Genomic DNA, 22,678 nt, shown 5'->3' on the forward strand with positions numbered 1-22,678 from the left:
GAACTTTAGACCAAAGCCATTTGCTTTTTAAACAAACCCCCTTTTTCTGACAGCTGTTGTGAGTTTGCCCTCTTCTCACAAAAACCACAAGGAAAGCACAGTTGTTATTTATGCCATCATAGGCTCTTTTTCTGGTTACCGTGGGAGGGAAGAAAGAGAATGGAGAGGGGGGGGGGGGGTGGAGGGGGGTGCGGAGGGGATGAGCAATTGAGTTGAAAAGTGTACATTTTAATTGGATTTCACTACAAACAAACAACTGTCAGATGTAATTAGTGTGGTTTTAGATTAGCACCATAATATTCCTTTATCAAATAAACACCATGTCACGCAAATCCTGGGCCAGCCTGCTGAGAGGGAACCGAGATGAAATGGACCCATTACCCTGCTGTTCGCTGCAGGAAATAACTGCTATTAGATATAAGTGACACAATAACATATTGAAATCTAACATGTGAGATGAAAAAAACATCTTATTGTGTACTTACTGTTAAATTATCAACATGAAATGAGGGTCTCTTTCTTTGGTGTCCTTTTCTTTTTTTCTGTGTGTGTGTGTGTGTGTGTGTGTGTGTGTTGCATTGCCCTTAATGTGACAACCAGGGGAGCGTGGAGGTCAATGACAAGGCAACTGAAGACCAGAGTCAGCAATATCTCTCTCTTTTTTTGCTCTCTCTCAAACACACACACACACACACACACACACACACACACACGCGCGCGCGCGCGAGTGCGCGCGCACATATAACGGCAAAGGAAAGCCACATTCAAATCTTATTTTTTTAAATTATACATAACATTCGTTGTGAAAAGGGCAGCAATCACTGTATGCTCTGCTCTTTTAATAAAATCTCTGCTGCTGCTTTTATAATATTACAAAAAAGGTATAAGCATGAGGGTCTGCGGCAAGCCAAAAGGAACACCGGCCCATCCATCACCACATCTTGACACTTGTTTAGGGTATTGTATTAAGGAAGAGGTCCATTCTTCAGCCATACTTTGCTTTTTTAACAATTCCTCCAAAGCCTCCCTATATCTGCTCATCTAAACTGGGATGAAACACTGCAAAAAACTCCCCTCTTTATTTAGTCTAGGGGCAGAGAGCTGATACATCAGTGAAACCGCTGACAAAACCGGCCCTGTTAATACCTACAATTTCATATACAAGAACATTCCAGCGCCTGCTCTGCTCTTCTTCTTTACTGTCACAGAAAAAAAAAAAAGGAGACTTATTTTTTTCCTCTCTTTTTAAAAGCAAATAATTAAAGATTATTCCACTGGCTGGTGCCAGGCCAGAAAAAAAGAGGCAGGGTTTGAGAGGGATAGTGTTGGCTGGAGTCTCCTCGGGGGAGTTGTGGAGACACATGCTTGCTTGCCTGTATTAGATCAGACTGAGACCTACATTGGAAAAGGAAGGATTTTGTTTTTTAACACTGTTCATGTATCCTTGCAGTTGCAAAGTAGTCCAGAGAAGTCATGTGGCCATGTGGGTGGGCATTTAGGAAATTTTACATTTTGGGATTTTTTTTTCCATGCTGTTAATGGAGTCAAAGAATTGTGAATTAATTGTTTATTATTTTTATTAACAGAATAACTGAGGAGGTCTCCATGCAACTAGGGCTAAATTCTTTGGTAAATTCGTCTCATCTCTCATTACACTGTTTGTTTAAGCCCACAAGTCATGCATAATTAATTAGCCACTTCCCTGATGAGCCCTGCCAATGGCCTTGATATCCACATGTTATTGCCTTCAGGAATACCACATGCCAATCATGTCACATGTGAGAAATACATGCATACACCAGCACATGCGCATGCACACACATGCAAACAATATACCTGGACTAAAAAGGAGAGCAGGGGTTATTTGATACACATACCCTATCATTGTTATCTACCAACACACAGAAACACTCTCTCCTTATTTCTCCATTTCGTCTTAAGGTCTATTAATGTGCATTTGTCCTGTGACTGGGCTCTCTGCCTCTTCAATCCCCGCCTTTGTCTTTAGCCAACGAGGAGGGAGAATGTATCATTTGTCATGAGACGTCTTGTGCTATTGTGGTGTATCTTTTCTCAAACCTGGAGAAACTTAGTCATTCATCAACTTTTTCCCCCCTCTTAACTGAGAGCTTGTCTTTTTAACTTCTCTTTGGATGAAGCAGTTGTGGATATTTTTTTTCTCTCTGGTTTTGTTTTTACCTTGCCAGCTTTTAAAGCATTGAAAATACTTCTGAGAGCAATCGATAAAATGTGGCATATAACCTTTTGTACTGTGCATTATTTTGTTGGTAAGTACAAGAGGGACAAAGCTTTCTAAAAACAAAAAAGGCTGCTGAATGCTTTGTTGAATATGTAAGATGAGGACTTTGAGGCACTCACGTGGACGTGAAGTGCCGAGCAAGTGTCCTTCATAGTGACTGCATTCAAGGAGTATAGAGGACAAGCAATGTCACAGTCTAAAAGGTAACTGCAACTTCAAGTTCACACAGACGAACAGAAATGAAATGAGCACATATATACAATAAAGTTTGAAAAATCGGTGAGAAGAGAGGGTTTTTTTTTTGCGTTTAGATAGCCCAATCACTGTTTGCGATTAACTCCCCTCCCTACCTGACGGGAAAAAAAGCACATCCAGAGATGCAAATGAAAGACGAGACAGAGGCAACAGAGAACATGAGACAGAGACACCAATAGAGACCCACAGAGAAAGCAAATCAGTGAGACAATACGACAGAAAGAGAGCGGCCTCATTTTTTCAACAGCCTATTTTATTTGACCTAAACCTGAGAATCTTAGCCACCCCCAGGGCCCACAGGACCTCAGATCAAACAGAAAGAGTCTCCGAACACACGGCCCCGATTGTTCTTTCCCCACCCAACAAAACCCCCCTCCCCGTTTCCACTTTGAAATGAAAAGAATAAACATATTATTCTAAATGAAATACCCAGACCCATGTTTTTCCATAGCTAATATCCTGTACGAGATGGCTGATGCAAAATAGGCAGGAGAGCCTGAGAACGGGACAGCGCACAGAGGGAAGAGAAAAATCCCCCTTCTTTCTATTTTCCCTTAAGAGACTGATGAAGGCCTGGCGAGATGAGAGAGAGACAGACACAGAGACATGAGAGAGAGAGAAAGAGAGAGAGGGAGAGAGGGTAACGCAATCCTGACTGGCGCAGGACCAACAGCAACAAAAACATTTAGATAACCGAGCTCAATAATGAACGATTTCAATGAGGACAAAAATTACATTTCCTACAGATAACATGCCCCCTTCCCATAACAGAGCCAGAAGAGCCCCGAAACCACGTCATGCTCAACAGTGGTGCGCTGGAGTATTATGTTAGGGGAGGGTTGCAGTAACTATATTAGTATCCTTTTACCCCGCCAGAGACAGTACTTTACTGGTTGTAAGAACATGGAGTTGGCAGAGCTGAGAGAGACGGTGAGAAATATAGACCCTGTATGACAACTTCGACTAGCTTCACTCGAAAAGCAACAAATCACTTCTCAACCGACCGAGCTATAACACTACCGGTGGCACGGCTCAAACGATTACCGATCTGCAATACACACTACAAGGGCCACTCAAAATAACACTCCACACACACACACACACACACAACCAAAGATCGCTGCGGCACACTTGATCCTCACAGGTGGTGCAGGTCACAGCGAGAACACCATCCCCACCTTTCCCATCCGCTAAGCACTCACTTCCTTTCATGCCAAAGTCTGTCAAGTTGTTGAGAGGGGAAGAGGCAAGAAAAGCGGAGATATAGCGTGGAAAGGAGGCAGAGAAAGAGAGAGGGAGTCTTTGTCCTCCTCCACTCAGCTCCAGCACGTTTCCTCCTCGGGTCTGGCCGGCATTAACATATGAAAGGCGAGGGAAGGCGTGCAAAAGGTCAAAGAAAGAGGATCCTGTCCAATGAGAGACAACAAAAACAGGCCACACCGGCCTTTGTGGCGTTCATGTTCTCCACTACCCAACCTCGTGCCCCTCCCTCGACCCAGGATCATTTCCATACGCCAGATGCAATGGCAATGATGACGGTTGATCATAAATTACTCACAAAGTCGAGTCGGGTCATATGGAAGTCACGGTGGCAATTTTAAGCTGCGTCACCAACCCTGGTGCCCCCGCCTACTACTAGTACCAGGACACACACACACACACACACACACACACACACACACACACACACACAAGCATTCACATGAGACACACCTGCCTCGCAATTCCACAGTTTCCTCTACCCAGACGATATCCGACCAAATCCTGAGCAAACATCTCAATAAAGGAAAATGTAAGAACAGTGTAGTTTGATTTGATCCACGAAAGCCGCTCCCTTCCTTCCATGTAAATGCTACCTGAGCCACATCCATCCACTACATAATTGCACACTCCAGTGCTTTAGGGATGCAGTTTAGTATATACATGGAGGCTTAGGAAGCCAAGAGTTTACCACACTTACTCTATTATCATACATATTGCCTCACATGACAGCTTCCATCTGCTGGCATCCGAACAAACAGCCAAAAACACCAGCCCCGGCGTTTCCGGGGTCCTCTCCAGCAGTCCTCTACCGGCAGCAGCGGTGGCCAGAGACAGAGGGACTGGAGGGGAGAGAGGGAGGGAGAGAGAGAAGAGGGGTAGAGCATTTCATCTCTCTTTCATCTCTGTCACCCAGTCAAGCGTTCAATGCCCCATTCAGCGCCTGCCCAGCATTATGCAAAATAATGCTAATCCCCTTTCCCGTGCTTTCACACTTGTATAAACCGCCGTTCCTGCCTCTGAAAAGCAATTATATCAGTTTACATTCCTGTCAAAAAACAGGATTAGCATGCAAGTACTAGTAGCACCAACTAGGCCCAATCTCTATCCACCTTTGGCTAGCGGGAAGCACAGAAAATTAAATGTTTGTCCACCCTCCCCCTTAAAAAAAGAAAGTCCTGCTGCTTGGTTGGGGGTAGCTATAAAGATGTGTTGTAATTAGATATTTGGATGGAATGAAAAGAAGGGCTGAAAGTTTCAAAGGCAGAACTCCTCGTCCCTGTTATTTAGGCCCGAGCTATTCTTGTGCCAGAATCTCGGTCTTGTACAATAATCAAAAACAAATTCAGCTGTGTCGCTACACAGGGTCCATACCAGCCTCTCAGTCCCAGTCTCGCTTCACAGACAGCAGTGTGTTACACATGTGAGGCACGCAGACTGACACACACACAGCTGAACTGTTGTCGTCCCGTCCGACACATTGCTGCCACATGCGCACAGCCCTGCCAATGCACGAGTGCACATGCAAACACACACAGTGAGCAGACAAGGAAAGATGGCAGAGTATTTTTGAATATGCAAATGCTCGTACAAGCGGAACGTGTGTAAATAGGAGTCATTGTGTGCCGGTTTAATCTGGACAGTCGGGCCTCTCTCTATATACCCCTCTCATGTTTTGGAGGGGGGGTGCATACCCAAGTGACGACAGATCAGGGGACATTAGTCAGCACAATTAGCCAGGTCGTCATGGCGACTAATGAAATTTGGCAAAGCGGCCAGCCAGAGACTTAAATGAGCTAGCTGGTTATGTGCTAGCACGGGGGGCTGGCTGGCTGGCTGCTGGCTGGTTGCCTTACACACACCCATTATTCTTTTTTTTTTTGCCGTGGTGGTACAATAGAGTCACTTGTATCTCAGCCGATACCCACCGGCGGTACAAGCTCTCCGCCTGACAATTTGCATATGTTAATATAATTAAGTGCTAATTACACTAAAACTCGAATATTCACAAGTACCCTCCCTGGGAGCTATGGAGGGGCTTGATCTCGTTCCAAGTCTTTAACCCTCCTCCGCCTCTCGCTCAGTGTGTGTGATAGAGAGAAAGTGTGTGTTAGCGGTGGTGCCCCAGGGCTGACAAAGGAAGCCCCCCTTCTTTGAGACATAATGCTGAGCTGTTGCGGACTTCTTAGCTTCTCCCCCTACAGGCCTCGCTGAGCCAGGAGACCTTGACACTACTACTGCAGACCGTCACCCTACACACACGCGCGCACACACACACACACACTACATAACTTAGAGAATATCACACCTTGATCTCTCTAAAATATTCAGCTGTTAGATAGCTCCTTGCATCAAAAACTACATGCTTTGCAGTTGCATAATACATGTTGCATAAAACACTATCTATTAAAAACCTAAGGAGGGAGAGTGAAAGAGAGAATGTAATAAAAAAGACTACTTGGCCCATTAGAGTCAAATATCCAGCTTGGAAACCTTCAAATTAAGAATTTATTTTTTACTTTTTAAATTCCACCAGCCACCCTTCGTGTGAGGACAATGCTGGATATGTTCAATATTGAATCTTCTCAGAGCTGGTGACCAGAATGATAGCAGTTATTTGAGCCATAGATAAGAGACAAAAAAATCTACATGATTCCCCCCAGTGAGTATGCGTGTATGGATGTGAGAGTGTGTGTAGGCCTGCCGTTTTGATAATGGAGGACAGGCGGTTGTGCTTTTCACATCGTAATGGCCGTGAATCAGGGAGGAAGCCAAGCGGTCGTGCTACAATTAGAGCTCTTTTGTGCCTCTTCCTCTGTCTCTTTCTCCCTCTCTTTTCGTGTTTTCACTCGCTGACACTCTCCCTATCAAGGGTATGTTAAAATAGTCTACTCTGCTCTGCTGCAAAGGCTGAATGGGGGGGGGTTGCACTGTGCTGCTGCTGGACGCGCACATATACATGCATGCACACACGCACCAGATGGTACAGGAAGGAGGATTAAATAAACACACATGCACAGACACACACCTATTGGCAGACGGACGCCTCTGTGCACTGTCCCTTAATGAATGTCTATGGGGAGTCAAAGGGTCCAAGCTCATTTAGTTGACTCTCAATGAGATGCAGCATTATGACTATGGTAATACGCTCCTCCCTTCCCCAATAATCATACACAGGTCATTGTGTCAGAGTGATTCATTTCTATCGCACACATACGCCAGATGTTATTACGCAGGAGAGTAAATCTCTCCAATGGATGTCGATGGGCTTCTATGCAAAAAAGATGAAAAGCGGAGGAAAAAGAGAAGAAGAAAAAAATATATTGTTATAGCAGTTCGGCGTGTAGTGAGCTATACTGCTCGCTGAAGCATGACGGCTGGTAATGCAGGTTTGGATGTAGCTCTGTGTGTGTGTCTTTGAGGAGGGGGAGCTCCCCTTCGCTAATACCTGCTACTCGGATTACCACAGCGTCTTAAGTATTCAACCGGACTCATATTTTCCCTTTCTGCCCTTTTAGCCAAATTGGCTGTCTTTACACTGTAAAGCAGCGATATAGCCCTCCTTACTGAGGGCCTATGGGGGGATCCACGAAGAAGAACATTAAAATGCAGCGATAGCCTTGTTGCAAAGCTCCTCTCTATTTCTTTCTCTCTCCCTCTCTCTTTCTGCAGCAAAGGCTTCTAAATCATCCAGCCTCCTCTATTAGACGGGAGACTTATTGAGGTAGAAACCATAAAAAATGAAGAAGGGAAATTTAATCCCTGAAATATTGATTTGCACATTAATATCAGATAGGCAGAGGGCAATCTAGCCGGGTGGAAATGACACATTGTCGACCCCTAGGAGAGGCCCGAGCCAATCTTCTAGCTGCATGTGTCTTGGGCCCAGGAGTTATAGGACAGACTCAGCCCCTGTCTCCCTCTCTCTCTCCCATCCTCTCCTCCTCCCAGTACCCTCTCATCCCCTCTCGCCCCCCCCCCTCCAACCCCCTCCATCCGCACCCTTAATGAAGGCTGCAATGCTGAAAATGCATTAGCTTTTAATAATCAAGAAGCATTTTCAAGCCAACAGCTATTGTCCTCCCAGGGCTGTCAGCCCATCTCTCACACTATATGTTTTTGTATCCCTCCCCTTGACTGCTACGGGTGAAATGAACATTACAAGCTGCTTAACTAACATGCAGAGATATACACACCCAGCCTTTGATAGTACTAAGACGCCACGCGCAGAAAAACAAAAACAAGGGGCCCGGGTTTCTACAAACATAAACCTCCAAAATTCTCTCATTTGCAAGACAAGAAAAATAACACAGAGATTCTGTTATTAAAGAGTGAGACAATACCGTCATTAACTGATGAAATTCACTGCAATTAGACAGGGTCATCTCCACTCATAATTTCGCTTTTTTAAAAATGTTGTGTATTGTTTTTTTTATAATTATTATTATAAGGCCTAGGCTACATTTTTATAATGACATGAAGGATATTATGCAGATGCATTTAAATTGTCCGACTAGAAAGAAGATCCATCCTGTCCAAAAATCATCAGTGCTCATAGATTTGGAATCTATAAAATTGATCTGATTTAAGCCAACATTTAACTTAAATGTTTTTATTACATTTAGTTTAAAAATCAGTTTACGTCTAGAAATATAATAACAATTATAATAATAATAAAATTGATTAATTCTTATAATTAAAGTAGTGATAATAGTCTGAATTTGTTGTTTGAGTTTCTGCAGAAAAACACGTATTTTGATTAAAAAGTAAGCTTACACTCTGTGTATAAAAACCTGTACGCATTCAATAATCCAAACAAATTTAAATGTACAACACATTTGGAAAACTGCTCTAAAATCCAATATTTCCGGGGATAAAGACGTTCTTACATCCACATAAAAAAGCCAGAAAAGCCGTGTAGAAAAAGACACAGTCCTGTAAAAAGGTCGCCTACCCTGTACACCGTTCATTTGGAGCGTATACAGTGTCTCCACGCACACACACTCACACACACTCACTACACCGTTACATACCCGGGTTGGAGACTGACTGGCCCCTTGGCCCTGATGTTTTTTTTTTTTTTTCCTCCCGTGCGATCGATGTCCCCCCTGTCACTGTCGCGTCCCAATCCGAGCCAAGTCTACCTACCTAGCTCAAAAAAAACAGCCATCAGGGCGCAAAAATACCTGAGAACCCCTACTTCTGCGCTCTGTCTGCTCGAAATTGACACAAAACACCAATCGGCAACTTAAAGAAGATGTTGCAACCCGCATCTCTGTGAATTAACAGAGAGACAATTTATAGAAGGAAATTATAAACCCACCGACGCGGATGGGGACTAAGGGTGGAAATGGAACTTATGGATGGAAGGCTGAAATTAAAATGTGTTAATATCAATAAATAACAATAGAGCATGCGTTTTGGATACATTTTGATCTTTCTCATGCCGGTGCTAAAGAAAAACAGGAGACCCAGGAGTTGGCTGGCTCTAAAGGGACTCGCCGTGCTATCAGCAGCCCAACGATCGCGCTCCCTCTTGGGCGACGCAGCCACCCACGCCTCGGTAAAGTGAGACTACTTTTTGAGCGCAGCAGGTAAAGATGTAAGAACTACGATCTGCAAATGCACGTTGCTTTTGTAACGATCGTTTAATAAAAGACATTCTTCCGGCTATTTTAAAGATATACACTTGTGCACACGAGAGGGGATCGTTTCGGGATCGTCACTCCGGCCGTGAATGCCTGAAAGGTGCATGAAACCCGATGTGTTAAAACTGGCTTTGAGCGCGGCGGTGCATCCGAATGATGTCTTTAAATGACATATCTGGTGGTTGGGGAGTGAAATAAGGAGTCTGGAAGTTGGGGGGAAACATCAACACATCCCTCGACTAAAAACAAGCTGAAAGCGGACATGTCCGAGGGATCGGACTCCTGGAAAGGCAACACCACATCCGCACTGCAAAGCCACAAAGGGGGGAGAAACGCTCGTCTCGTTGTATGTAACAGTGGAGTATTCCGTGACCACCACACAATCTCCGTAACAATAGTCTAAACTTTGCAAAAGGCAGGTCTGGACGTGGTATCCTACTCTAGTAGCACGGACACATGCGTAAGAACGCCTCCGACCCTGTCAGTCGCTTGTTTTATTGTAGCGCCGGAGTTGCACTAACATCACGATATCCGCCTTTATTCTGGACTAAAAACACCCAGCACCTGTTATCCAAACAGCCCCGATGTCAAAGATCCACCAGCGAGATAGATAATCGATAGCCGACCCCTAAATTTAACACACACCCCAAACTACTCAATAAAAGTTAAAGGGAGAGGTGGAAAGGAAAAAACTTACTTTCTTCCCCCTCCAAAGCCGTCACCTCCGCTTCTCTCTTTGCTCTTGGGTTTATAAAACAGTCACATCCAGCGGCTTGCGTAATTGGACAATCAAAACGTGGAAAAAACAGGGAAAATTACAATAATCCTCCAACTTTATATTGGTAAAAGGGGGTAAAACCACAAATGTCAAGCGTTTAGAGAGCTATCCCTTATTTTGGTTCCGGTGGCGGTGAAACGACGTGTCGACGGGCTGCCTCGCAGTTTCTCTTGTGGACGGGGGTCGGGAAACGGAGGAAAGGAAATGAAAATCCGATATGTCTTTATTCTGCTAATTATTATCGTTTTAGCCCTGTTTAAAAAAATGGCTGATTAAGTTGAGTGCGCATGTCTTTGTGTGTCTATTTCCCGATATGCACTCTGGGAATGGGTAGAGAGACAGAGAGAGAGAGAGGGCGAGAGAGAGAGAGAGAGAGAGAGAGAGAGAGAGAGAGAGAGAGAGGGAGGGAGCAAAAGAGAGACGGAGAGGGAGGGAGAGAGAGGAGAGAAGTGTAATTAGTGAGTTGATCAACAGTCTCCACATTGCAAATGACGCGCACACGGAGCCCTGGCGGCCACATAGGTCTATGCGCGCAGAAAAATCCTTTTGTAGGGTTTCTCTCTAAGGGCCAAATCACATGTAGAACAATGGACAACCGCTTCCTGCAAACAGGCTGGACTCAGAATTACTTACAAGTATTTAGAAGTCATCTTTTACTATAAAATAAAACAAGTTCTGTAGACGGATATTTCTGCTCCGAAGCGCAAAATTCTCCGACATAATTCTCTTTTATTTTGATTTTACAAATACATGATTTTACCCTGCACACGATGCTTATTTGTGTATTTACATCATCTTGATTTTTATTGATTCTGACACTACAGGTGAATTACTTTTTCTACATGTGTGGGATGAACAGTGCGGATTTTGAGAGATAGATAATAATTTTTTAAAAATGAACATTTCTATGAGGTTTGGAACAATTTATGAAAATGAATTAAATAGATTGACTTTGAGGATAACAATGTTTAATCATCAATGTGCATAAAAACAGACACAAAAAAAAACACCTGAAGGGTAGAATCAAAACCACACAATCGCCTTGTGTCGCGCATCAAAACGGGCCTATAGTGTGGCATATATTTTATAGGTAACACCATTTATGTACAAAAACACAAAAGCATCCACACACAATTTATGCAACACATGGATGCTCGTTTATGCTTTTTTTATTGTATTCTCATATAATATCGTCGCCTTTTTTTCTCGGAGTGAGGAGGCTGTATCTGATCTGTTGCATATAGGGCGCATATGAAACGTTCAAGCTTAAAAATCAAAGCCACAATGCATCACGGTAATCCACCACATGTTGGAAAGTCATCACTGCCCTTTCGGGACCGCTGAGGCCCCGTGTGGGTTCAATAGAGCCAAACTGCAAAATCCAATACAGGGTCACACAAAAATCCCCCTCTCTATTCAAAGCTCCATTCACTGGCGTTTACATTTAGTGTCCTTACAAAGTGCATCGCTCTGTTGGCCCTATAGCCTTTCAATGCAAACCGTTTACTGTGTGTTTCCCCCTCCGGTTTCTTAATAGTGGCTTTTGGGCAAGTGGAAGACTTTACACAGTCTCAATCGGGGAGAAAATCAAGAGATCTTGTTCGCCTTCATGGAAAAAATCGAAGCTGGGGGTGAATTGAACTGCATGAGCCGGGGCTTGGGATGTGATGATAAGGCTGCTGCTGGCAAGTGAACTACTAGGTCTACTTTGCAGCCACATTGACTGGACTGCACCCATACCAACTGGATCCTTAAGAAGCCAAGAGATCCGAGCCCGACCCGACCCGAGGCTGTTTATTCTGGGTTTAGAGAGGTCTCTGACAAAGGGGGTGGGTGGGTCGAGGTGAGGAAACAGAGGCGTCACTTTTCACCCGGATCCAAGGCTCCTGCTGCTGCCTGCCGCTACTGCTGCAGCTGCCTCCCTGTCCTCCAGGGGGGTTTTCTAGCCTGTCAGCCTTGGGAAGCGTCGCTCACAGACGGCTTGGAGAGTCGAGTCGACCCGCTGCTGCAGCGGACGCGCAAAAAGTCCACCGGGGCCGTGCGTCGAGCTTCCAAAAGCTGTATGGAGTGGACCTATTTCTCATTTGCGACTTCAAACACCTAAACGGAGGACTTTTGTAGACATAAACCACCGTGATTTTTCTTTTTTTTTTACATCTCCATTTCTGTGAAAGGATGTACTTATTCCCCACTTTCCATGATTACATTTGTGCGCGCGGTTGGCATTTTCAGCGGAGTTGCGTTTTGTTATTTTATTTGTTTTCTGTGAGAAAACGAGAAAGTACAAAGCGGATTTAGAGAACTGATATAGGCTGCCGCTTATCTTAACCTCCTGCGTTTGGTTAAATCCCCCCCGGTCTCCACCCTCCCTCTCTCCCTGCAGACGATGCTCTTTCTCCGGAGGACCGCCTGACAAAAGACCGCGTTAACTAATATTTCGCCCCATTTCCATATCAGCAGCATCCTCAATTAATTATAGATTTTTATCTGTAAACTCCGGTCTGGTGTCTGTGTGTGCTTGCTCTGGTGTGTGCGTGTGCGCGAGAGTGTGCCAGTATTTGTGTGTTGTAAAGCAAATAAATTAGAATTTCTTAGTGACATCGCTAGAAACATGGACCAGGATGACTGGAATTAAACTCTTTTAATTATAGTGTAATTATCAAACATTAAAGGCATTGTGTTTTATTTTCTAATATTGCCATATTAAAGGTGGCATTGAACACTCATAGTGATCTTATGCCAGTCGATCAATAACTTTGAATCGTGCGGAGATATTACCTTAAAGGCTTGACACTGAGAGATGCCATGCTGGAACCATTGCTGCTCCATAAATATATATTCTCTGGAGTCAAATTGGAAACCTGAATTTGTAAAATTTTTATGTTATATTTTTTAGATAATAATTTACTTTATTTGTGCTGTTTACAAACGGTCACCTGGTCAGTTATTTCTGGATGTGCACACAGACTTCCACCTTGTTTGTCCTATGCGTCGGCGCCCTCATGGGGTTGCATGGCTGACCCCTCTGCCTCCTCAGGACACACAACACGCAAAAAGCCCCACAGCTCTGACCCGCAACCTGCCACAGTGACCCACTGGCCAACTCTCGTCCAGCAAACACACGTACAAACAAGCTCCACAAAGGCCCACAAAACAGACAATAACAAGTTAAGTGTAACTCTTTCAGCACATGACACCAATATGAGATGATGCCACTCACTTCAGAATAATTAAACAAAACAAAAATGCACTTAAATCCTTCTTTCAAAATGTGTGTAATGATCAAAACTGTATTTTCACAGGATTAAATGAAATTTTGCTACACAGAAAGCCTCGAAATGTAAAGTCACATGCAAGTTGCCATCTGTGTTAAATTAAGTTGCAAAAATCGATTGATTGCAAATAAATCGAAAAGGCAGAAATATATCTGTGATTTCAGCGAAATTAATGTCAAATAAAAAACATGTTTCCTCCACTTGTGTGCTGACAAAATACCCCACAGAAGAAGTGGGCAAAAACAATTGGCTCTTTAGCAATAAAAGAGGAAAACGCAGTGAAATCAGTGACACAAAATGAAGTTTTTGCCCATACATGCTCGACATAAACTCTTTCGACGTGTTCACTCTCAGCCCTAAAGCCATCCAACAGCGCTCCATAAATATGCAATCGTTATAAAAACTTCAAAATTTTTCCTCATCTTACCTCTTTTAAATCCCCCAAAAAGCATAAAGTATAATAAGCCATTGAAAGAGAAGAGAAATAAAAATGTAGACTCTCGGTACCTTTGGTATAAAACATTCCGTTTTTCTTCTTTTCTGTCTTTCTCTTGCTCAGTAGCGATCCGATAATAGCATATGGAAAGTGTTTTCAAAATGCCCAGATTTGGCACATTGTCATTGAAAAGAGAGGAGCGCAGTGATGCGGTGCTACAACAGGGGAAATGAGTTGCGGATTGGACGCAGCCCGCCTCGGTGCGGACTTATCCCACTTTAATTTAATATTCCGCAATCACACACACTAGTGATGGCATATAATTCAAGGAGAAATTCAGAGGGAAGGAAATGCTTTTGTGTGTGTGTGTGTGTGTGTGTGTTTTTTTTTTACACCACTTTATTTGATTAAGGAGGGAGGCAGCACAATATTGTGTCTTTTTCACTCTGTTTCCCTCCTTCTTTGCCTCCCCCCATCCCGAGTCAGTTTTTATATTTTTTTAATACATGAAACAATAGATATTTATTTGTGCGTATTTTGATCATTTATTTAAAAATCAACAACTCCGACTTCTTTGCGCATCGGTGTCACACTGAAATCACCCCTAACATAAAATCGAGACCCATAAACGCTTGTTTGTAAAACACTGAACCCGAAATCAATGTATTGGGACATTTCAATCGATTATATAAACGAAAATCCATACGCAACATGAGACCGGTATCAGCCCTCTCTTCCGCTCCCTTTTAAAGAGAGAGAGGGAGAGAGAGAGGGGGAGAGAGAGACAGAGGGAGAGATGAAAAAAGCAGAGAAGAGAAAAAAGAAACAAAGACTGTCAATGCAGCCCTTTGCCTCAGTCACTTAGATCAGGGCTTCTCCAGAATTTTCATGTCAAGGACCCCCAAATGGACACACCTATGCCAAGGGTCCCCATTTAATTGGATTCCGTCCCTGGGACTCCCAATGTGCGTTTTTGTTGTTGATATTGATTTGGAATTGCATTGTAAACCTGCTGCAAGTGTGGCGCAAATACAAGTGAAGCCTTTGTTCAGACATATGTTCTCTAATTGGAATAATTTCAGGTTAATGAAATCAGAGCGAAATTAAACAATTCTTCATTTTACCCAGGGGGGGTGCGCCCACTGAGTGGCCTTCGCGGACCTTTGAGGATTCTTGTACCCCACTTTTGAGACTTAGATGTCAAAGTGCTTCCAGATGCGCAATGATAGTGCAAGTCCTGATGACAACAATTAGACAGCAAAATGCCCTAATCAAACGGGGCCACACGGGATTACGTTGCATTTCAAGGGTCAAAGGGAACCGTTTCAGCACCCCCAACCCTCCAAACCCCCGCCTCCACGCCAAAGATCACATTTCAGCATCACATAACCTACCCAAGCAACAATCAAGCACTTCAGGCCCTATAATCAGGTATGCAAATTCTCAGGGATGGACATGATAGCCGGTGCGCACTGTCAGAGGAGCTATTGCATAAACTGTGCATTAATATGCAACATGATATGAAAGGGGGTAAGGAATTGGGGAATGGGGGTAAAATAAGGAGGTGCCAATCATGTAAAATTTACATGGGACCACAGCTGCTAGGGCTCTCGAGCAGGGGAAGAGGTGGGGTGGAATTAGGGGGGGATTTGAGATTAGGAGACAGGAGAAGGAGGATGGGGTGGAGGTGCAGGGGTGGTGGGGTCCGTGCAGCCGCCGGTGCCACTCTGTTTATTTGATAAGAGCAATCGATGGCCCCTGACTGTAAAGTCTTTACCCAGATGCAGGCGGGGCAGGGGGCTGCCGTGATATTGCTCCCCGAAGAAGAACAAGTGTTGTGGCAAGCAAGAAGGAGGAGCAGGAGAAGAACAGAAACAAGAGAGGAGGAGAAGGGTGACTTGGCAGACGTCGTCGCCCGCATTTCGGTGGCTCGCGAGAGGAAATCAACACTATACAAGTGCACGCACACACTCAGAAACACACACACACACACACACACACACACACACACACACACACACACACCCTTCCCCTCCTCCCCATCTCTCTCACACACCACCAACACCACTGCTGTTTCCATTCAGTCTCACCTCGCCCTGCTGCCCTCCTCCCACTTGGCCCTTTGGTCCTCCGATCTTTTTCATTGTTGATCCCTCTTTAATAGACACGCGTCCAGTGAGTGTCCTCCATATATGGACAGAGGAATAAAAAGTCCCACTCCCCCCAAAAAAACCGGCCTCCTCGCGATGCCCCAAACAGACAACACACACACCCGCCTCTGGTCCCAAATTCTATTGATTATCACTCAGATCCACACACACTTATAGACCCGTAAAGCTGTCGTGGATGGGAACAATAGCACCTGTTTGCACCATATCAGAGATTTTATTTTATTTTATTTTTAAATGTTATCGAAATAACTTAAATAACTCTGTTATTATGTAAACGTTAAAATACTAATTCAGGTATACAAATTAAAAAATAAACATGTAGCATTTCTGAAACATTCAATCATTTTATTATGCCTATTTAAAAAACAACAACAACTAAATTACATGGAATAAATAATAATAAAAAACAATAATTATAAAAGTAAAAACACTAATATATGATGTTATACACTGTGTTAAAATAAATCATTAAAAGAAAATAGAAGTCAAATTAAAGCAATCAGAATATAATTTGAAAACTAACAGAAGGCCTGCTATTTAATGGCCTCATGAAAGTAAGACTGCTCTACTGTATGTTGTCACATGGCTTATTAGAGTGCTTTCTTCATGACAACCCAGGAGCTTGAACATGTCAATTTAGTGGTCTGAGAGGTCCTTTCCAGGAGCCCCCCCACTCTGCCTCTCTCTTGGGGACTGTCACCCCTCCACCTTCCCACCCCATCATCCATCCATCCATGCCTCCCATCCTCATCCTCAGCCCCCCGCCCTCCTTTCCTCTGACACTCAGTGCGCCATCCCAACACGGCAAATAACCCGGTCAGTAGCGAGAAGTGAGTTCTGTGGCAACAGATTGACATCTCGACATCCAGGGTAAAAACGTCAGGAGCGTCAGAAAGTAATATGTTACTCATGACTTAAAAGTAAAATTACTGTAGTCCAATATTTGTGACACTGCTGCCGCCGCCAGGTTATTTTCCATTACATTATCGTTTTTACGCTTAAATTTGAATGTTTTAAAAATTTCAATATATTTTTGATGCCTACTTCTAAGAAATTTTCGATTTAAAATGAGGCTGTGACATCATTTTTGAATTATTTAATTCCACTGGCGGAATAAAAAAAAATGTAAAACCGGTTTTGAATTAGTAATTCTGAACCCTACATTTTTTTTATTTACATATAGATGTTATTTTCACCACTCATTATTTGTGTTGCAGCACGTTACAAAGCACGGAGTTACCACCGAACACTGTTGTCAGCCGTGAGCTTGTAGAGTCAGTCAGTCAGTCAGTCAGTCTCCTGCCTGGACGCCATCATCTATCAAGCCGGTCAAGTCAACCGGAGGCGCAATGACCAATGCGTAAATGCGCACGGATTAGCGGATGCCGCTCAGACAAATTGGCAACGCTTGGAAAGAAAGAGAGAATAAAGAAAGCGAGAGAGAGGCGTCATTTTTTTGAGCTGTGCAGTGACCCTGAAAGATGCTTGTTGGCTTCATCACTGCATTAGAAGAGTCCTTGTAAGGGCTCTCCAACCTCCTTTCCTAGTGACCATCATCAGTTCAAGCAGTCATTTCTGCAAGCATCTACTGTGCCGAAGTGTCATTGAGCAAAAGACTGAGTCAGTGGAAGCCCCAGACTTTTGTTCTGAGGGTGAGTCTGACCTGTGACCTTTCTGTATTTGGGGGGCAAAAGACAAAAGACCTTCCTTATATGGGGATCAACATGATTTAACAACATATAGTTTATTATTATAATTTAAAAAAACAGAAACAGCAGAGGCCAATTATGATTTTAAAAGCTTGTGGAATATAAGTTAATGAGGAAAATGATGATGTATTCTTTTCTGTTTTTTGGCAATAAAAAAGTAAATGAATTAATAAATCTTTAATTTCCATCATTAATTGCTCGTTATTTTCAGTGCAAAATGAAATGATTAAAAATCAAACATCAATGTAAAAGCTTTGCTCTTCCTCATCTTACATGTAAATTTCATATTGGCAAATTCTGTACAAGGAAGACAGATAGACGGACTTTAGAAAGCAGGAGAGATGGATTACTTTGTATTATAATAGCAAAGTCAATATTGTTTTTATGGAGTAAACCCCATAACTTGAACTAATTCACAATCAAACAAGCAGGCAAACTGTGGATAACAGTGAAATGGTGCAAGCAACCTCTCAACACACATGCGCGCGCACACACACACACACACACACACACACACACACACACACACAAACGCAAACTCTGTTATGTTTTCAATTTGGGTTGAAATGTAGACATTTTCCCTTGGTTGCATAACTGCCATCCGTATCGCCCCTCCCTTCAATTAAATGCTATTTCTCCCAAACAAAATGTCAGAATCATTCCACACAGGGTAGTTCAACAGTGATTTGTTCTGAAAGCTATGTGTCTTTCTCTGAGATGGTGTGTGCATTTGTGTGTGTGTGTGTGTGTGTGTGTTTGTGTATGTCTGTTTGTGTATCCTGACCTCAATTCTAACTGGGTTCACAAAAGGACGGAAAAAAAGGTGCCTAAAAATACATTTAATTCACAATCAGCCCAACTGAGCTGAGAATGACAAATCCTTTTAGAACGCCCCACAGTGTGATGTGAGATTAGGAAACATAAACACACACACACACACACACACACACACACACACACACACACAACAAGCTGTGTAAACTACACACATGCATGGACACACAAAAGTGAAGGTAAAACACAATCAGGTGTGAAAATTAAAAAATTCTATTGCAAAATCATGTGCTTTGAAAAAGAATGTATTTTGGAGAACACGACGCTACTAAAAAATACCAGAAAAATTTTTCACTTCATTGTTGAAGTAAATGAATATTGAAAAAAGTAATTTAAAGGAATCTAAATTATTCAGTTCAGCTTGTACTGATGAATATGTACATTTTTTTAAACCAAAGGTAATTCAAATCCTTAATTTTCAGCAAATAAAATGAATAATACAAATATATTTTTAGGCACTTTTTTATCTTTGTATGGGTTTCCTGAAGCAGCTTAGTGAAAAAATAAAATTTAATCAAAATAACAGGCAATCTTGTTTATTAATGAAAATATATATTCTAAAAGGGGAACTTTTTCCTTTTCGTTTGACCACTTGTCAATTTATTTAAAGCAATAAAACTGCAGAGCTGCAGTCGTTCATATTTTCTGTGAGCGCGGACACTCTGCTCAAGTCTCCTGGCTCAGAGATTCCAAGATGGCCACGCACCTGTCATGGAGGTGGATTGTCCTGATTATGTATGGAGATCACCTCAAGGCCTCTGTAAGCTACGGAGAGCATGCACACCTTGAGTTGCTGGTTCAATGCTGGTCAAAAGCCCGTCGTTTTAAAACCTCTGACCGCCCCTTAGAAAGAAAGGATAAACCCTGGCAGTGTCTCCCCTCTCTTTCCCTCTCACACTTCCTTTCTTTTTCTCTCCATTGCCCTCTCTCTCTCCCTCTGTCTCTCTCTCTTTCTCTCTCTCGCCCCCTCTCTCACATCAGAAGCGCTGAAATGCACCCCAGGGCCAAATCGCACAGAACAACCCCTCTGAGCCAGAGAAAAAAGCTGGAATCCGTTTGCCCTGATATTTCACCAGCACCAGCCAGGAGCGAGGGGAGAGGGAAAGACAGAGGGAGAGAGAAAGGGAGAGAGAGAGGGAGAGAGAGAGAGAGGGGAAAGAGACTGGGGCAGAGAAAAAGGGATAGATGGGAAAACGGCAGACCAGGGCTGTATTTATTGGGGGTGTGAGTGCTGCGCTGTAGGCTGTGGGATGGTCGGGAGAGTGCAAGGTGTTGCTGTTAGGTGTGGTTGGGTTTACAGAAAGGGAAGAGCATGCATAGATAGGATGGTGGAGGAGAGGAAAAAAAAGAGGGAGAGATGGAAGGATTGGTCATGCGCAAGGTAAGAGAGAGGCTTTGTTTGATTGTATGTGGGAGGGGGGTGAGGTGGGGATGAGGGGATGGGAGGGAGGGGGCTGAAGCTGTCGTCTGTGGGGTTATTATTATTGCAGGCAATCTTTGTGTGTGTGTGTGTGTGTGTGTGTGTGTGTGTGTGTCTTAGAGGGAGAAGGCGAGATGAGGAGATATGAGATTCAGCTGCGGGGTCATTATTTTTTTTTATTTTTTGATGCATGTCATGAGGCTAAAAGAAGGCTTGAAGTCTCACACTTTCTGACATCACTGATGATGCAGGCTCATTTGCATACTTACCAACAATTTGTGACACAGGTGTTTGCGGCAGTGTGTTCGGACCAACTATCGATTTGCAGAGTGAGGACTGTACTCAAAATACGAGACATCCGGTGCACACATGAACACACGCAAAACACAAGCAGGCCTCGCTGATTAACATCTCTGCCACCATGTCAATAATAACTGTAAGAAGGACAGACTACCTTAACGCTGTAGAGAGGACTGATAAGGGGGAGAAAAAGGAATATAAAAGGATATAGAGTTTAAATGAAAGAGAGATTGGGAGAGCAGAGTGGGAGAGAGGAGCATTTTTTTTTTTGCCATTTCACCCACTTTAATAGGAGGACAGTTAATGGGCCTTTTTTATCGGGCACAGGCATCAATCAAGAGGTGTCAGGCGGCCGCTGAATCTGGGCTGTGGTCCTCTTCACAGATGACTGATTAGCAAGCCAAAATCACCAGATCCATCTTCCGACGGTCACTTTTATTACAGTCATTTTTAAAGTGACAGCAACCTGCCTTGTCTCACAACACTGGCCACCGCATATATATTCTCATCTTCTCTCCTTCCCTCTCTGCATCTGTCTTCCTCTCTCGTTCTGTCGCTGGGTATTTGGTCAGTCACTCTCCTGTTATTTCTTTGCCCCCTCCCCCTCTCTCCCCTTTTCTCCCTCTTTTAACTACTTTTATCTGACTTTCTTTCTGTCTCTCTCCAATCCTCCCCACCCCACCCCCTGTTGGTGCTACACTTATTCTCTCACTCTGCTGGGCAGGTTGAGGGGAAGCAGGGTCAGGGAGGTGTGGAGAGAGACAGGGGAAAGAGGGGAGAGAGAGAGAAGAGAAAATAAGACCCCCTCCTCTTCCATTGTCTGAAGGGTGTGTTCTGAATCCCTATATCGTTCGCTCTCCAGAGATGGCGAGAAATTCGTTTTGCACAGTTCCCCCCGCTGTCTTACATTGGAGGAGGAATTCTCCATTCCCAAGCACAAGATGAATGTAAATGAAACAGTTTCGGCGCGGAGTGTGTTGGTCACAGCTGCATTTACGTACATGGCTGCTCTCTGCAGACGGCATTTTAAGAAACAGACAGGGTGACATTAAAGTTGGAGGCCAGGGAGTGTTAAAATGTGTTTTTTTTGGGGCCTGGATGTAATAATATGTTGCTGGGAAAAGGGTGTCAGGAGACTGTCTTGAGGTAGAATTTTGTTTTGGAGCTTGTCAGTCAGATTTCTCATCCGTTCCTGCCTCAGTTTACTTACAGGCTGCGTTCAAAATAAATCACTGCATCAAATAATCATCGTGCAATCATTCAAAATGGCAGCTGAAGCTATGTTTACCCAACGGTTCGCGTACATGTGTGTGTGTGAGAGCGAGTGTGTATGAGGCCAGGCTCTAAAGAGCACTCCTGTGTCTTGGCAGGAGATATGCTAATCGCAACTGACATCAATCTGAAAAACATCAGCCGAAGTAACATGTGTCTAAGATTACATTTACAACCTTCTGAGCAAAGAGGGACAGCGCACACACATAAACACACACAGCGGAGGGAAAAGTGGGTCAGGTAAAACAAGCAAACGTATTTCAGAGACAGCCTGCCATTTGCGATGTCCTCAAAAAACAACTGATTGAGCAGCTTGTCGAAACATTAAGGCTCAAATTTGAAAGCTTTGGAGTCGTCTTAAACACAGGAAGGATTATTCTATTAAACAAATGTGTCCTTTGTTTTTCACTGCCCGCTTAAATACCGAAAGCTTTTAACATAGACATGCAAAAAAAGCTATTACTCCTTTTGTTTAGACGCTTAAAGTTGATGTTACTAGTTTCTTCCTTTGCTTTTGAGCAGAGGTGGAGGGCGTACTTTTTTTTTCAGGCTGTGATATGCATTAAAAGACAACCTGGGTCACATTTTACAGTGAAGCACCTGAACATCAGAGCGACTCAGGCGGGTGTAAAATATGTGTCCTGCTAAAACCCATTCGGATAGGGCCCTTAGATGTGTGTGTGTGTTGAGGGGGCAGATAGACAGAGAGACATACACACACAGGAAATCGTAGTAATGGCGCTAGCAGCTGTGGCTTGCTAAGTGAACACATACGACTGTAGATATACTAGATCAGTCTTTCCCTAAGCTTGGGATCAGATCTGTGTGAGTATATGTGTGTGTTAGTGTGTGTGTGTGTGTGTGTGTGCGTGCATGCACAGAAAAGAGGCTTTCATGTATCTCTGCAGTCCAAAGTTTGCACTTAAAACTCTTACATACACACTTAAACACTCATTTGTCTCAACTGAAAAACATCAAAATGAAAGCAAAAAAAACCCGTCTACGATCAGCCTCTTCCTCTCTCTCTCTCTCTCTCACTCACACACACTTGTACACACAC

The 22,678-nt window shown here is 43.5% G+C and overlaps 1 protein-coding gene across 1 annotated transcript in view; it reads right to left on the minus strand.

Annotated features, from left to right (window-relative positions):
• zfhx4 (zinc finger homeobox 4) overlaps positions 1-10,503 on the minus strand; it is an 83,042-nt gene extending 72,539 nt beyond the window's left edge. Inside the window, 1 exon segment of the mRNA XM_042510918.1 lies at positions 10,121-10,503. The gene's annotated coding sequence lies outside the window, so the exon portion shown is untranslated.
• Between the last annotated feature and the right edge of the window lie 12,175 nt (positions 10,504-22,678).

This window comes from Plectropomus leopardus, chromosome 21 (assembly GCF_008729295.1).
Source record: "Plectropomus leopardus isolate mb chromosome 21, YSFRI_Pleo_2.0, whole genome shotgun sequence".
Lineage (NCBI taxonomy): Eukaryota > Metazoa > Chordata > Actinopteri > Perciformes > Serranidae > Plectropomus > Plectropomus leopardus.